The sequence below is a fragment of the Vigna unguiculata genome, chromosome 3, assembly GCF_037176805.1.
Source record: "Vigna unguiculata cultivar grain cowpea cultivar isolate G323 ecotype 2 chromosome 3, ASM3717680v1, whole genome shotgun sequence".
Classification (NCBI taxonomy): Eukaryota; Viridiplantae; Streptophyta; class Magnoliopsida; order Fabales; family Fabaceae; genus Vigna; species Vigna unguiculata.
Genome location: NC_140794.1, coordinates 24,393,781 through 24,409,735, shown reverse-complemented (window position 1 = coordinate 24,409,735; position 15,955 = coordinate 24,393,781). Strand labels below are relative to the sequence as shown.

Below are 15,955 nucleotides of genomic sequence, written 5' to 3'. Positions count from 1 at the left end.
TTACACCGAACACACATTTTTTTCGGATTAAGCTCTAAACCATATTTATTTATTTATTTATGGTGATGAAGAGCTCATTCAAGTCGTCTCGATGTCCTCGGTCATTTGGTGACACTACCATGATGTCGTCGACATAAGCCGACATCTTTTTACCTAACAATGGCTTTAATATTTGGTCCATGAGTCTCTAGTAAGTCACCCCTGTATTTTTCAGTATGAATAGCATGATCTTGTAGCAATAGTTCACTACCTCTCCCATGAAGGTCGTTTCCTATTGATCCATTAGATGCATGCATATTTGGTTGTATCCGGAATACACGTCAATAATGTTAAGTAGGCCGCAATCTGATGCATTGTCCACTAAGGTATCAATGTTGGGAAGAGGATAGGAGTCCTTGGGGAAAACGTTGTTCAAGTTGGTGAAGTGCACACACTTCCTCCATTTCTCGTTTTCCTTTTTGACCATCTCCATATTGGAGAGCCATTCAGAGTACTAAATTTTTTGGTGTGGTTGGCAACAAGTAATTTCCTCTTTTCCTCTCTGACTACTTTCAATTTATCTGCTGACATCTTCCTCCTCCGTTATACCCTTGGCTTAGTGCTGGGGTCCAATTCAACCCGTGGCACATGAAATCCGGGTCAATGCAAATTATATCCACAGGGTGTCAGGCAAAGGATTGCTTGTTCTCTTGGAGGACCTCGGTCAAGCACCGTGTTCAATTGAAAGAAGTTCGCCTCATACTCTTACTTTTTTGCGCACCACTGGGTTGATTTCCTTGATCTTGCCAACAGGCTAAGGCCTTTTGTCCTCGTATCCAACTCATAGGTCCAACTCAATAGTATTGTTGTAAACCAAGGTGGCTATGGTGTATGCGCTCTTTCTTGTTTTCAAGCTTCTTTCATAGCACTTTCTAATTGTTTTCTAATTTACTTTCATCTTTAGGTGTATTATGGAGACCATTAACTCCAATTAGTTAACCGAAGGACGACCCAACAACATGTTGTATGAGGAAGGTGTTTTCACCCCGACATATCGGATCACGATGGTTCTTGACACCCTACCGTCAATGAATGTTGTTTGGAGGTCCACACAGCCCCACACCTCTACTTGTTCACCTGAGAATCCCACTAGGACTCCATTGAAAGGACGTAATTGACCCATCGAGACTTGGAGACCAATAAACGCGTCCTATAACATGACGTCAATGGAGCTCCCTTGATCTATGAGTAGTCGATGTACCTGCCTTCCCATGGTGATAAAAGACAATATGATTGGGCCATCTTTGTGTCAAAGAACATCAGGGCGATCTGGGTATGAAAAGGTGATATTGGACAGAGGTTGTCGCCCTTTGGCAATGCTTGTTGTCATTATGCTTCGATAGTATCACTTCCTTCTTTTAGTCGACTTGCCTCCCTTGCGAACCTCTTAGCTATCGTATTCAGTTCACCCAAAATTGGGGCCTCGTGGCTCGACTCGTCTTCATGCCCCTTCTCCTTCCTCTCTTGCTGCGTTTTACCGAGTGTATATTTCTACAAGTAGCCTCTCTCCTTGAGCCTTAGCAGTTGATCAGTATGGGTAAAACACTATTTTGTGTCATGCTCGTATGTCTGGTGGAACTCACACCACGCCTGTAGAGCTCTACTTAGTAGCCTAGTGGTTTTTGCAAGCAAGCTGAGGTGCTTGGCGAACTCCTTGTCTACAAGAATCTTTGGCTTCGTCTCTATAGTCGGGAGTGAAACGATGTTCCTTCCTTCGTAGCCCCTTGATGACTTGGTAAAACCATGCTTATGGGCGACATAGGGTGTGAATCTTCACCCAAGGAGTTGAGGAACCCCTTGATCCTCACCTGTTAACCGAGGTTGTCGGATTCTGGCTTCGTTACCCTTCCTTTTCTCCTTGGCGCCTTTTGTGCCTCATTACTTCGTCGACCTTGATATGGGTTTATGCTCAGGTTCGTACCTCCGTTAAAAACAATGTCGGGCTCCCACCAAAGATCATAATCTAGGCCCTAAGCACCTTTAGGAAACACTAAGGGTGTGTTCTTATGAGCGAAAATATTTGAGGGAGAGGGAGAGGATTAATTTGAGTTGATTTGATGGTGGAATTTGTTATTTTTCTAAGGGATTTGGAGGTGATGGTAGAGTGGATTTTAAGAGTAAATTTTGTGAAAGTTTGTGCAGGATTTGAGTGATGTGAGTAACAAAAAATAAAATTTAATTTATGAAAAAGTTAGATTACCAAATTGCCCTTGATGTTAAATGTAGTATAAATGATAATTAGATAAATTGTAATTAATTTTGAATTTTTTAGTTCATAAATTAAAATATTAAAAATATTTATTAATTGAAAAAAATAAATATTATAATGTATTTGAAGTGAAAAATAAAATATTTAAATTTTGTTCATTAAAACAGATTAAAAAAATATTTTTTAATCACATCATTACTAAAAGGTCAACTACAAATGTCATATAATATATAAAGAAGTGCAAACATCAGAATGTACAATATTATAAGTAGTACAATATTAATAACGACATTCATTCGTCTTTCAAGAGCAAGTCATTCCTGTAGTAACTCTAATATTTTGGAATCCATATAAGTTTAACACAAATAAGACCAAATATAAACAAATGATTAAAACATGATAGAAGATTATAAGTTTAATTACTCGGATGGTACCCACTTTGGTATGAGTGTGTCAATTTGGTACCTACAGTAAAAAAAATATCAATTGCGTCCTCACTTTTGAAAACGTGCCTCAATTAGGTCCCTTTCAGAAAAAAAATTAATTAACGCTGTTAATGGCATGCCACGTGTCACTCTTTGGTTTTTTTAATGTTTTTTTGTTATTTAAAAAAAATTTGTTGCCACGTGTCAAGTCCCTGTTGTGACACGTGGCAATGTTAGTGCCACGTGGCAGGATAATGTCACGTGTGACAAATGTCATTGTAATGATTTCAATTTAGTACTCATATACCACACTATTTCAATTTAGTCCCCATTTTTGTGTCTTTGGTTCAATTTTTTCCCAATTTTATTTAATAATTGAAGTACATTTTTTAATTCACTTTTTCATAAGATTAAAAGTAATTAAGTATAGATATTTTTACAACATTAAGTACTGATATTTACATTAAAATTTAGTGATAAAAAATGTTATACTAATAGAACAATATAGTCATCCATTTTTTTTTTCAAAATAGAGCAATATTGTATCTCCAATTCAAGACCAAATCTATTATTTGTATAAATGTTATACTAATATTTTTTTTATTAAAAATGAATTTTTAGCATATTACGCTATTGTATATTATTAATCCATATCTTGTCAATATATTATTTGACCACTAAATTTTAATATAAATATAAGTACTTGATTTTGTAAAAATATTTATACTTAATTAATTTTAATCTTATAAAAAAATGAATTAAAAAAATATACTTCAATTATTAAAAAAATGGGACAAAATTGAACCAAAGACACAAAAGTATATACTAAATTGAAACAATCAGATATATATGTGTACTAAATTGAAATTAGTACAATGACATTTGTCACACGTGGCATTATCCTGCCACGTGGCACTGACATTGTCATGTGTCACAACAGGGACTTAACACATGGCATCAAATTGTTTTTTGCAAAAAGAATAAAAAAATTAGAAAAAATTAAAAAACCCAGAGAGTGACACATGATGTATCATTAACGACATTAATTATTTTTTTTCTGAAAGGAACCTAATTGAAGCACTTTTTCAAAAGTGGGGACGCAATTGACACTTTTTTCCCTGTTGTACCAAATTGACACACTCTTATTAAAGGGGTACCATCCGAGTAATTAAACTAAGATTATATTAATTTGATTTAATTGAATTATATAATTGAATAGGTTCAGTTCAAGAGAACAACTTATTTGAAAGAGTTTTGAATGTCTTCCAGTTTGTGAAGGATTTCATTGACATTGAAATTCACTTCATCATAACGCTTGTTCATGTCCAGGGTTAAATGCGATAAATTTTCTTCAATGCAGTGCACATTTTGTTCCACTCGGTGTACATTTTCCTCAATTTGTTGTATTCTTCCATCCATGTGTTCTAATCCATGCATTCTAATATGCGTGTCATAAACTCCCCCCCCCCCCCCCATGCATTTTAATCCATGCATTCTTCATGCAAAGGACTTTGTGGTGGTACCTGATTCGGTTCAATTGTGTGAACATGCTGCCATACACCATTTACATTAACAATGTTAAGCTTCTTCAAAGAATTTGTTGAGAATTTTTATCTCAATCCAATTGTTGTGCTAACCTCAACAAAAAGGTCCACTCCATTGTATTGCATGATTCTGGTTATCAAAATTCCATATGGAAGAGGTGCATCATCGCCTTTGCTTTTTAGCATTGTTTGCATTATATGATGTGGCCAATTAACATAAATTTTATTTTTGAGAGCCCATATCATAAAAATGTCTTCTTTCAAGACTTTTGCAAAATTAGCTGGACGAAGAGTCAACCAATGGACCACCATAAAATGGAGGAGTCTATAATTTATGTTTAAAGATCTTACTATTTTTACAATTTCACCTTCGAGATCCGGTCTAACCATAATATCCAATGCCATTTGACGCTCATAGGAGAGATATTCTGGTATGTTTGGATACGATAATTTTTTACCCTGATACATGAGATGTGCGATATTAAACCAATCATTAGGTTTGACTTTAATTTTCTTCTTATTAACCTTACTTAACAAGTATCCATTGACATATACCTTCAGGTTTAAATAGAACACTTTGATGAGATCAACATAGTGTGGAAAATTCAAAGAAACAAAGTCCAAGATGCCTTGGAACGCAAGGTGATGATGAAAATAAAGCCCTGATGTTTCAAAAGATTGGAAATTCATAATTTTAGGTTCTACTACTCTCCTTATGTAGAAGTCTCTTCTATAGTTAACCATTTGATCACAACAGTTGAAGAAACATCTTTGATCTAGAACATCTTCCACGGATCACAATGTCCTCTGAGGAGGATTAGTGTGTTTGCTATATTTTTCCCTTACTCCTCTTAGATTTTGTTGACGAAGACTCTATATTGATAAAACTTCAAAACATCAATGATAATAACATATATCATTAATAGTAATTGAATTATAAAAGTAAATGCAAATGGGAAAGTGCACATAATAAAGCAATTAACATAGAACGTCATACAAGTTTTCATACAAAATTAAGAAAAAATAGTCATGAATTAAAAACAAAGTCTTGAATTAAAAAAAGAAAAAAACAAAGTCAAGTAGTCCCTATCATCATCTTCAGTAACTTATTCCAACGGAGACCCGAAGGTAGACCCATGAGTCGTTTCGTATAAACTGGATTTGTGCAGAGGAAATCATAACATTATTCCTTTAGATTTTCTTCATGTATGTTCATGTCGGCTAACATCTCCCATATGTCACTTTTTGGGTATTGGAAATTTGTCATGCGGCACATCATGGCAACTTGCTCAATAAGTATGTCATTGCGCTTCTCAATTGTGACAATCTGCCTTTCTGTTGTAGATGATATCTTTTCGAAATAGGAGTTTCCCGATCCCATGACATCCATGAACCCATATAGCTTAGTAGTGAGTTTCTCAAACTGTAAGTCCATGGAATCAACTATTGGTGCTTTTCTTTTAGAACCTCAAAACGTCTGTTGTTGTCGCTTACGTCGTGCTTGATGTGTTGTGCGTACCCTAACCCTTGTCAATCGATCTGCTCCCCATAATTCCTCCATGAGGTCATGGTGCCTAATAGTAGTAACCTTCCATTTAGCTATTGTAGGCTTTGCTTGAAATTAAAATGAATGACAATAAATACAAATAATTATTTAGACCCAAAAAATCATTATTTTGTAATTCTTTTCAATTACTTTTATTAGATCGAACCATACTTCTTCCTCTGCTTCAAAGCGCTTTGAGATTGAATTCCATGCAAATCCATTAAGTGAAGAGAATAAATCATGCACATTGCACCATCTCTCTTTCAAGACTTTTTGTCTATTCTTGACATTATTTTTTGTTACTGCATCAAACCCCATTTGGTGAAGGTGGTGAACCATGTTACTATATGCTTGTCTGGTCCAACTGTTGTCAATCTTGTTGCCTAACCAGGATTCATCTATCATTGCATTTAGTAACTTTTCATCCATTTCCTCACTCCATTTGGTGAACTCTTGAGTAGTCGTAGCCGAAGCGACAACTACTTTCTTTCTGGTATTCATATGATAATACCTAGGACAAACATTAATTAAAACATTCATATTAATATAATAATTAAATATCATTAAAATATTTATTTAATAAAGTCATTCTAAACGTGCTTAATTAAGTATATAGAGATAATTTTTGGTAATCAAGCCACATTTGATTTGCTATATCATCCCTAATATTACACCCAATCTTATAATCATCATCACGGTCAACTTGACCATTTATTGCATCATCAAAATGTTCCTTTAATTCTCGATCAACCTCATCAGTTAAAGATTCATCATTATCAAAACCACGTAACAAATTCTGAAGGATACAACATGCTAAAATTATGTCCGTCGTTGTCTCCAACACGTAATATGGCTCAATTCAACTTTCTATGATAGGAAATCTTTTCTTCAGAACACCAAATGTTCTCTCAATGACGTTTCTTAAACATGAATGTCGACGATTAAACAATTTACGAGGATTTTGTGGCCCTCTTCGTGCATACTTTTTTAGATGATATCTTACACCTCTATAAAGAATCATTATTGACTTCTTCAGCATAAAACCAGCATCCCCGGGACAGTATTTGCATACAATTATGATAACTATTAAGTTATCACTGATGGATGACCTAAACTTCAAATAATAAACGAAATGAAAAACTAACCTTCGAGTATGATGAAAGGATCATCTCTAACAAGAGCATCTTTCAATATTCTTGAATCAGATGTTGTCCCCTCCCATCCAGCTAGTACATAAGTGAACTTCATATCAAAATCACATGCGACGAAGACCTTTTATGTTGGCTAGTCCTTCCTACCTCAGTACTTGAGAGCTTCAGATAAAGGAACCCTTACTCGAACATGAGTTCCATCTATGGCCCAAAACAATCCTATTTGAATAAAATAAAAATTGTAAATAAAGACTCTTTAAAATCTATAAGTACCGGTAACAACAAAAAATTATTATGGCCAGTGTTACCTTGAAATACGGGTAGAATCGGCTATCGTTCAAGACATGATTTTTCACCTCTGTCCTAGGCGGTTGAATCAAAAACTCTAACTCCAAACTCAAGATTGCATCCAAGACATTATGAAAATGTCTGCTAATCGTTGAGCCAAAACGATAGAAGAAAAATCCCACACTATGATTCTTGACATTATGCCCAATGATGTGTAGAAACTTAGCAACTTGTTCCTCCAATATGCACCTTATAGCATCTTTCACTAACCCACTTGCCCTTAAGCGATGACATAAGTTATTAAATGCCTCTGGTCCCATCTGAATAATGTCACGACATCGATTTGTATGTACTAGGTAAGATATCAACTTTTTTCGGTGTTGGTCTTTGTATGGGATACAATCCCTACTATTTCTTGAAGTAGAATATATATTCAATATATTCAACGCATGCACAACAATGCATAACATTGTTAGTTCAGGTATCATTGTGTGTAATTGTAATCGTCGGTGTAAGTGTGCGACTATATTAAAGTCTGCACCGATAACATCATCTACTACGTCTTGAACATCAAAAAATGACACATGTAATTCCTCTTCCATCTAAATTATCGATATAAAAAATATAAGCAGATAACATAGAAATAGATAAAAGAAATAGAAACAAAACTGAATCAAAAAATAAAATTATTTTATAACATATCAAAACAAGATAAATTTCTTATCAAACTCATCCAAAAATCATATATACTAATCTCATACAATACTTTTTACTATAGAAGATTAATAACATAGAACTTATAAAAATCATACTAATATCATACAATACATTTTACCATAAAAAATGAATAACATATAACTTATAACTTACCTGGTCAGATAACACCACCAAAGTGAGGAGGTCTAATAACACGAACAAAGCAAATCCAGGAAGCACCTCCTTCGAATAACAACAAACACCAACAAGTGATATCACCTTAGATATACAAAACAACACCAATCACACCATTAATATCATGCATGACCTTCTGTGGAAATAGGCTCACAACTATTAGTTTTCTCCCTTTTCATTCATATTTTTGTAACGTTTTTGACACTAGAATCAAACTAATTATTCAAGTTTGAAATTGATTTTCATAAGATATTAAAAAAAATTCCTCAATGACACGCTACTTTCATACATTAACATCATATTTCATTTACAAATTATGGTGAAGGAATTTGCCCTACCAGTTTCACGCAGCACCATATACCAACAACACCACTATAATAATTGAACCAAGGAACCACGTGCAAACAACACGTCCACCACCTCCTTCCACGAAGAAACATACAAAACCAAGCATATGTGAACATGGGTTTAGATGGTTTACATGAAATTGAAGTATGAAGCCATGCACCACCATAAACCAACCACTACACCAGCTTATACCACGAAAAAAGCTCACCATTGCATCACCACCTCCATGGTTGACACCGATGAGAGCAACAAGGGTCACCAGCCACGTCTACGATGGGAACAAGTGTCGTCCTCCTTCAACAGTGTTGTAAAGTATTTCAAAATAGCACCAAATTCCTACCACAACCTAACATCAATAAAAAATGAAAATGAAGAAACTGTTGGAATCGGATACACGAAACACAGATCTAGATAAAAAATTCAAGCCCTTGGAACCAAATACATCAAAAATGGAACCTGGTAAGTGGAGAAAAAGGAAGAAGTTGGAATCGGATACAAGTTTAGTGTGTTTGTTCCATTACTTCTTCATACATGTTGCTATCTCCATGTATCTCCATCAAGGAGCATCAATGGCAGAATGGTACAGTAATTTTGCAAAGCTTGGGTGTGCTATGGAACATAAAACATACCAATATAGAAGGGAAAGGAAGTAGAATGAATGAAACATCAAATGGAAGCGAAGTACAGGGCTAGGGCACATTAGAAAACTCACGTCTAACGAGTTCGGTGTGTTATGGAACATAGAACATACCAATATAGAAGGGAAAGGAAGTAGAGTGAAAGAAACATCAAATGGAAGTGAAGTACATGGTTGAGGCACATTAGAAAACTCACCTCTAACGAGCACTAACAAATGTAACTCTCTCTGCTAGGGGAGAACGTTCGTTCTTCCCACCTCTTCTAATATAAGAAACCAACTACCTTCTTAATGCCATTGAATGGTTCATTCAAGAGGCTCAACAACATGTTTCACACAGTCAAGCAATTTGAAATTCAAACAAAGTTAGGAATTTCTCCTATTATGTATCAGGAATCCTATTATGCATCAGGAATCTTGTTCTTTATGCAGACCTCTAGCCCATGAGGTGTAGTTTCAGCAGCGGAGATGTTATATTTTCCAATATAATAAGGAGGGCGGAGTGGTATAATGATAAAGTTATTTCGCAAATCTCTTCAAAAAGACGAGATCGAAAATACAATATAATCTTGCAATTCATCGCCTATCATTCCTTTCCTTTCTTTCAAAATGAACATCATTCTCTCTCATAAATCATCGCTCTCTATTCATTAACCATAGTAATTATGTCCATAAGAACACGCCTTAAGGGTTGGTGTTCCTTGTAAACAGAGTCATTTTTGGGATGATGAACTGTGGGGGGACCTCTTCCCTCATGATTTCCTAAGAGAAAGGGTGTCCCTCCTCCAAACTAGGGAGGTCTTGACGATGACCCATTTCTCGCTCGCCCCTATTTCTCATTTGTTGGAGAAGGTTTTCAATGGCCCATGTATGGCCTCTTACTCGCATAGTGTGGTGTCCATTCATCACTGCACCTCTTCTACATGTCTTCATATCTGCTCTTGCTCTTCCTACATTGCATTTGTATGATTGTGGGCCTCCTCCGCCCTTTATAGCACGAGCTCATTCTCTTATCGTAGTTTGTGTACTTGCTTAGGGGATTCTAGTATTTATATACGATAAAGGTGGCAATTTACAACTCCGACTTCCACTCTCTTAGAAATTTGGGATTGGGTAAGTTCTTGTTACTACTACAAGCATGGCTAGCTAGAGATTTAGAAGGTTAATGTTACAAAGGACCACTTACATATTCGAAGTATTTCAGATACATGACTAAGAATGAGGTTTATAATAAATTTTTGTACTATAATAAAATATAGTGAATATTCTAGTAATAATTATATTTTATGGATAAATAATTAAAATAAATAAAATTATTTAAAATTTAATATTTTATACACTTATTTATTTCAATATGTTATTATTTTATAATATAATTTTTTATTTGTTAAATTGTATGATAATTTATTTATTTCAATTTAAAAAGTATTTTAACCATAATTTATACTTAAAGTACATTTTAACTATAATTTTTTATTTTTCAATTTTGTTTTTCTAAATGTTCCTCTCCCCTATAATCTAAACTAAATAAATTAAATAAATAATAATATTCCTGCAAATATTTCCCTTAAATGCATATAATATTTGCACATCAACCAACATTATATGTTATATTACATATTACATTATGTAACGTCTCATTTAAATAATAACATAATTAAATGAAACATCACATAGTATAATAATAAGAGCAAAGTTGCGGAACATTAATGTTCCTTATAGTTATCCAAGAATACTTAGAGGGAAATACTAAGGCACACCACGATGCCATTAACAAGACAAAATAATAGTTCGACAATATTCAAAATAAATTCTCAAAGAGCAAGGCAATACATCGGCTACAACCCTAAAAGAGAACTCGAAAAGGCGGGATTCGACCCAAGACAAGCTAAGTAGTGGAATCTCCATCACCCTGATGACCACGAGGAGTTCTCGCATTTGCTCACATTAATAAATTGATGATCATCGCAAAAGGAGAAAAACCACACATAGAACATACAAACAAACATAAGGGTAAGCTAGAGTGGAAAAATGTTTTATTATACAATTGCATACAATTTTATAGCCAAAGATACATACATCAATCAAGCATGTGATGACCAACAAACAAGACACTAAGACTCAATTATCTGGATACATATAATCAGTCGAATTTATTGGATGCTTGCACTTGTGGTGGCCTCTACTACTCTGCAGAGCCAATTGCCAATGGGTTTCACCGTACTACGCACAAGGTTAGCCTTCAAGCATCTAAGGCCATTATCCTACCAAAGACTAAGGCCTCTTGCTACTCTCACCACTTGAGTCAGTACGCTCTACATGAGACTAAATGACTCTTTTGAGTGTTAGGATGCAATCCTTACTTGAATCCTTACTAAATTATATAATGAGGCACCACCACGAACCTTCATGGAATTACGTCGTAATCATGAGGCACCACCATGAGCTCCCACTAACAGGGGTCATGGAATTACGTCTTGACCATGAGGCACCACCATGAAACCATCGTGGAATTACGTTCTGACCAATGAGGCACCACCATAAGATCCCACCTAGAGATTCATGGAATTACGTCCTAAACCACACCAAAATCATGTCTCACCAACCAAGCATAAAATTATCATGCATACCAATTCCATGCCAACATTTATAACCAACCATCCATTCATGTTCCATACCAAGATCATAAATTCCAACCCATAAACCATTTAATACATGCAAAATTACTTAATTCATGCTTTAACATAGTAATCCAATCAAATATGTGACAATCATCCAAGAACAGAGGAGAAAATAACACATGAGCACATTCTCACCCAATTCTCGCTCAGGCTAAAAGGCCTCGCTCAGGCGAGCTCCTTTTGCCTAGGCGAGAGCTCGAAAAGTGGGAACAGTGGCCTTCGCATTCTCTCGCTTAGGTGAGACCTCCTTGCTTGAGCGAGATGGGATCTCGCTCAAAACAGGAGCTTATCGCCTGAGCGACACCTTGCGCAAGTCCCAGGGAGAACTTCTGGTACTCTCGCCTGAGCGAGACTCGCTCGCCTGGGCGAAAATATCAGGTTCCTCCACTGTTCACGCGTGCAACAACCAGGTATTCACAACCAAACAAAGTTTTAGCATTTCTCAAGCAATCACAACATTAAATAAGCCACACTATCACGAAACCAGATCCAAGCCATCAAAAAACCGAAGAACAAACAAAACCCTAGCTTCCCTTACTTGGAAAATGCTAGCCAAAAGACTCTGACACCTAAGCCAACAAACCCAACAACTCCTGGAGTAGCCTTAGGAGTTGAGAACAATGGCACAAAATGAGAACGGGTTTACTACAGTGAACCCTAACAGGAACCACAAAAAAACAACTGGAGAAAAAAGAGTATGAGCTGAAGAACAACTTACGTGGAGCATAAAATGAGGTTGAGCTAACTTGAATATGAATGAGCTCCAAACCCTAGCAGAGCACTGTTTGAGAGAAAATGAGAGAAGTAAGGTTGTTGTTTTTGGTAAAGGAAGCAGAATGGAAAGCCAAGAGGCTAAAAGTAAGCCTTTGGGGGCACCCTATAAGTTGGCCCTTAGGCCCAACAGATGGGGCTAGGCCCTAAAACATTAAGGCTAAAAGTAAGAGTCTTATAGATTAAATATTTAATAAATATGTTTTTAGTCTTAAATTTAGACACAAAATTAAAATTATTTCTATTTCTAAGTTTGATAAATTTTAGTCGGCAAACTTTTAACAATTAATTAATATGGTCATTCTAATCCAAGTGCATTATATTTTTTTGATATGTCTAAATCATTTTAGGATGATATTTATGAGGTTTGGACCGTTTTGATACATTTCAGTTTAAATGTACGCTTGAGAAACCGTTTAACCCAAAAAAGTTAACTTGTCGTTAAGTTAAAATAGTTATATTTATTTATTTTTAAAAATTGAAGATAAAATTATCAAAATTTGATAAAGGGACGAATCCTAATTTTACATATAAGTTGAAAAATTAAAAACATAATTATTAAGATAATTGATAAAATAATAAACTAAACAGACTGTAATATATTATTAAGGCATAATATGTCAATTAATGACATTACCAATTAATTGGCTTAACCATCCACACCTCCCTTTAAATACAATGCGTTTTCACATTAAGTACTTACTTAATCTTACATATTATTCTATACTCATACTTTATCGTGTTCTTATTAGCATGAGACTTGCATGAATCTCTCATTAGCTATATTATTGAACATCAACTTGAGATCATCTATAGAATTTCCGAGAATACTAAATATTTTAATATACAAATCAACTTAATCAACTTCATACTTTTCACCTTTTATTTTTATTCTTTTCACTTTTCACTTGTTTTTTATTTAAATAATTGTATTTCTCACTTTTATTTTCTTTCTCCTTATTTATTATATTCTCCATCTAAGAGAAAGAAAATTAAAGAAAGAGAAAGAGAGTGAAAGTGAGATTGCTTCAATAAAAGAATGAAAAGTAAAAAAAAAAAAGAATATGAATGATTTGATTGGTATAAAAAAATTAAACTTCTTTTCAAAATGATATACTTATAAAATGAATTTATTATCATTATATTAAAAAAAAATGCATTTAATTTTGAGAAACATTTTTATCCCTGCTACAACCATTTCATTAAATTGTTAGTCCGAGATTCATTCAGGTACAGGTAGCCATTTGTGAAATCGATGTGAAAGGCGGAAAGAGGAAAGGGAAAGGGAAAATACTTCTGCAAGCTCTAGAAAACATACTAAGGGGTCCAATTCAAAGGTTTAAAATGATATTCTACATTAATGTAGTTTAATTGATGTGGAATCTTATTTAAGTTCTTAACTAACGTAAAAAGTCGATTTCATATTCGTTAAACTATATAATCAATGTAGAATCAAAGTCAAATATTACTTAAAGATCTAATTAGAGTGAATTAAATCAATTATTAAACCGACCTTAATAAAAATGGTAAAACGTCACAAACTCTTCTATTTTTATTTTATATTTCTTCCACCGTCGGATATTCATCTTACAATTTTTACAACTTTAATGACAACCTCCACCATGAGTGTTCCTCTTCTGCTTAACCCCTCTATGGTCATACCATTACCACCCTTGTTTTTTTTTTTCTTCCTCATCAATTGAGTTGTTTTGATGCTAACATTGATAGAAAACTCTACCTTGTTCTTTGTTGCATAATAATTTATATTATTTTCTTGCTTATCAAATTTTACAAAATAATGTATTCAAATTTTAAAATTGAAAAGCAGACAAAATTATGAGAAATATTATTTTCTTGCTTATCAAATTTAGTGTTGCTATATAAAATATATTTAAATTTTAAATTAAGAGATAATATCGGTTGGACCTACTCCAACTATAACTAAATTTTAAATTTAAAATGATAACATAATTTTAACTTTTAAAATTTGTGAGTTAACGTACATACTTTTTTTTCAACTTTTACTCGGTATTTATAATCTGTATAACTTACAAGATTAACAATACTGTTAACACCAACTCTAAATAATTGTGATTAGAAAGACCAACAATCCAAACAAAAAATCCCACCAAATCGCTACATTATTTGATTGATGTCACGAAGAAAAGATTTTTGTATTTAATATAACGTACGATACAACCTTATCTAATTCTTACAATAATACATGTAACTAATTTCCGAATTTTAAATTTAATATGTTTATAATCACATATTGTAAATAAAGAAATGAAAAGAAAACAAAAACAAATAACTTTAATTTTTCACGCATATATAAAATTTGATATATAAAGTTGATAATGTTGATCTTAACATTGATGTTATATATAAATAATTATATATTAAAATTATTAAGGATATCTTATGCTAAATTAAAAGTGATCGAATAGTATTAAAGTATTTGTATAGTCATATATCTTAAAGGTGGTAAATAGAGGATAATTATATTTTATAATGGTTAGGAATTGAAGTGTGAGTCTAAGTCCCACATTGATTAGAAATGAGAAAGTGAAGCATTATATAAGGATAAAGATCCATAAACTCATTGTGTTAAAGGTTTTAGGTTGAGAGTGGTGTTAATGTCTTATGTGGTTGGGTTTAGATCTTATTAGTGTTTGTTCTCTCCAATGAAATTCCCTCTATAGACCTAACAACAATGAAAAAATATAACTGGTTGAGAGTATTCTTTATCTGCCAGGCTAAACCACTCCATTCTTTATGATCATTATGAAGTTAGATATACTTTGGATTTTAATTCTGATAATTAACATGATAAACTCAAAGTTTAATTTCAGTTCTACTTCTACTAGTTGATATTAGAGTCATTATCGTGATTGATCATAAGTAATCTTCTTCTTTTTTACTTATATCTTTATGATAATATTTTATATATTTATATTGTGTTTTCGGTTAAAATAAAATCGTCTACGTGTATCTTTTGATTATTACAACCAAAAGAAAAGGATATTGATAATTAGATGATTGATTTTATTTTATTTTCATGATGACGCGTAATGTTTTTAATTGATGATGCACTTTTTCTAGTAAGTGGTATTAGAGTTATGGTTTGGAAGGATTTTTCTTAGTATGCTATGTAGTTGTAGCTTAGTCTGATCTTCCGCATCAGAAAAGATTAATTCTTTATTCTTAAAGAATCACCCTTGGTTGTTGAAGTTGCAATGATAAATTTTATGGAAGGATGATTGTCGGCATCGTGTTAGCGGTGAATTTGTAGTCGGGTTCTTGGACAGTGAGTTGTGCAGTGCAGTTTGCGTGTGTTGAGATGCTCCTGATCTGCGCAGAAAGTCACGGTTGTTGCTTGTGGCCCAATGAGTGATTTACGATGGAGATCTGATATGTGTGAGTCA

The 15,955-nt window shown here is 33.8% G+C and overlaps 2 pseudogenes; both read right to left on the bottom strand.

Annotated features, from left to right (window-relative positions):
* Nucleotides 1-4,154: 4,154 nt before the first annotated feature.
* Nucleotides 4,155-4,961, bottom strand: LOC146887625 (uncharacterized; annotated as a pseudogene).
* Nucleotides 4,962-5,400: 439 nt separating this feature from the next.
* Nucleotides 5,401-7,672, bottom strand: LOC146887624 (protein ANTAGONIST OF LIKE HETEROCHROMATIN PROTEIN 1-like; annotated as a pseudogene).
* Between the last annotated feature and the right edge of the window lie 8,283 nt (nucleotides 7,673-15,955).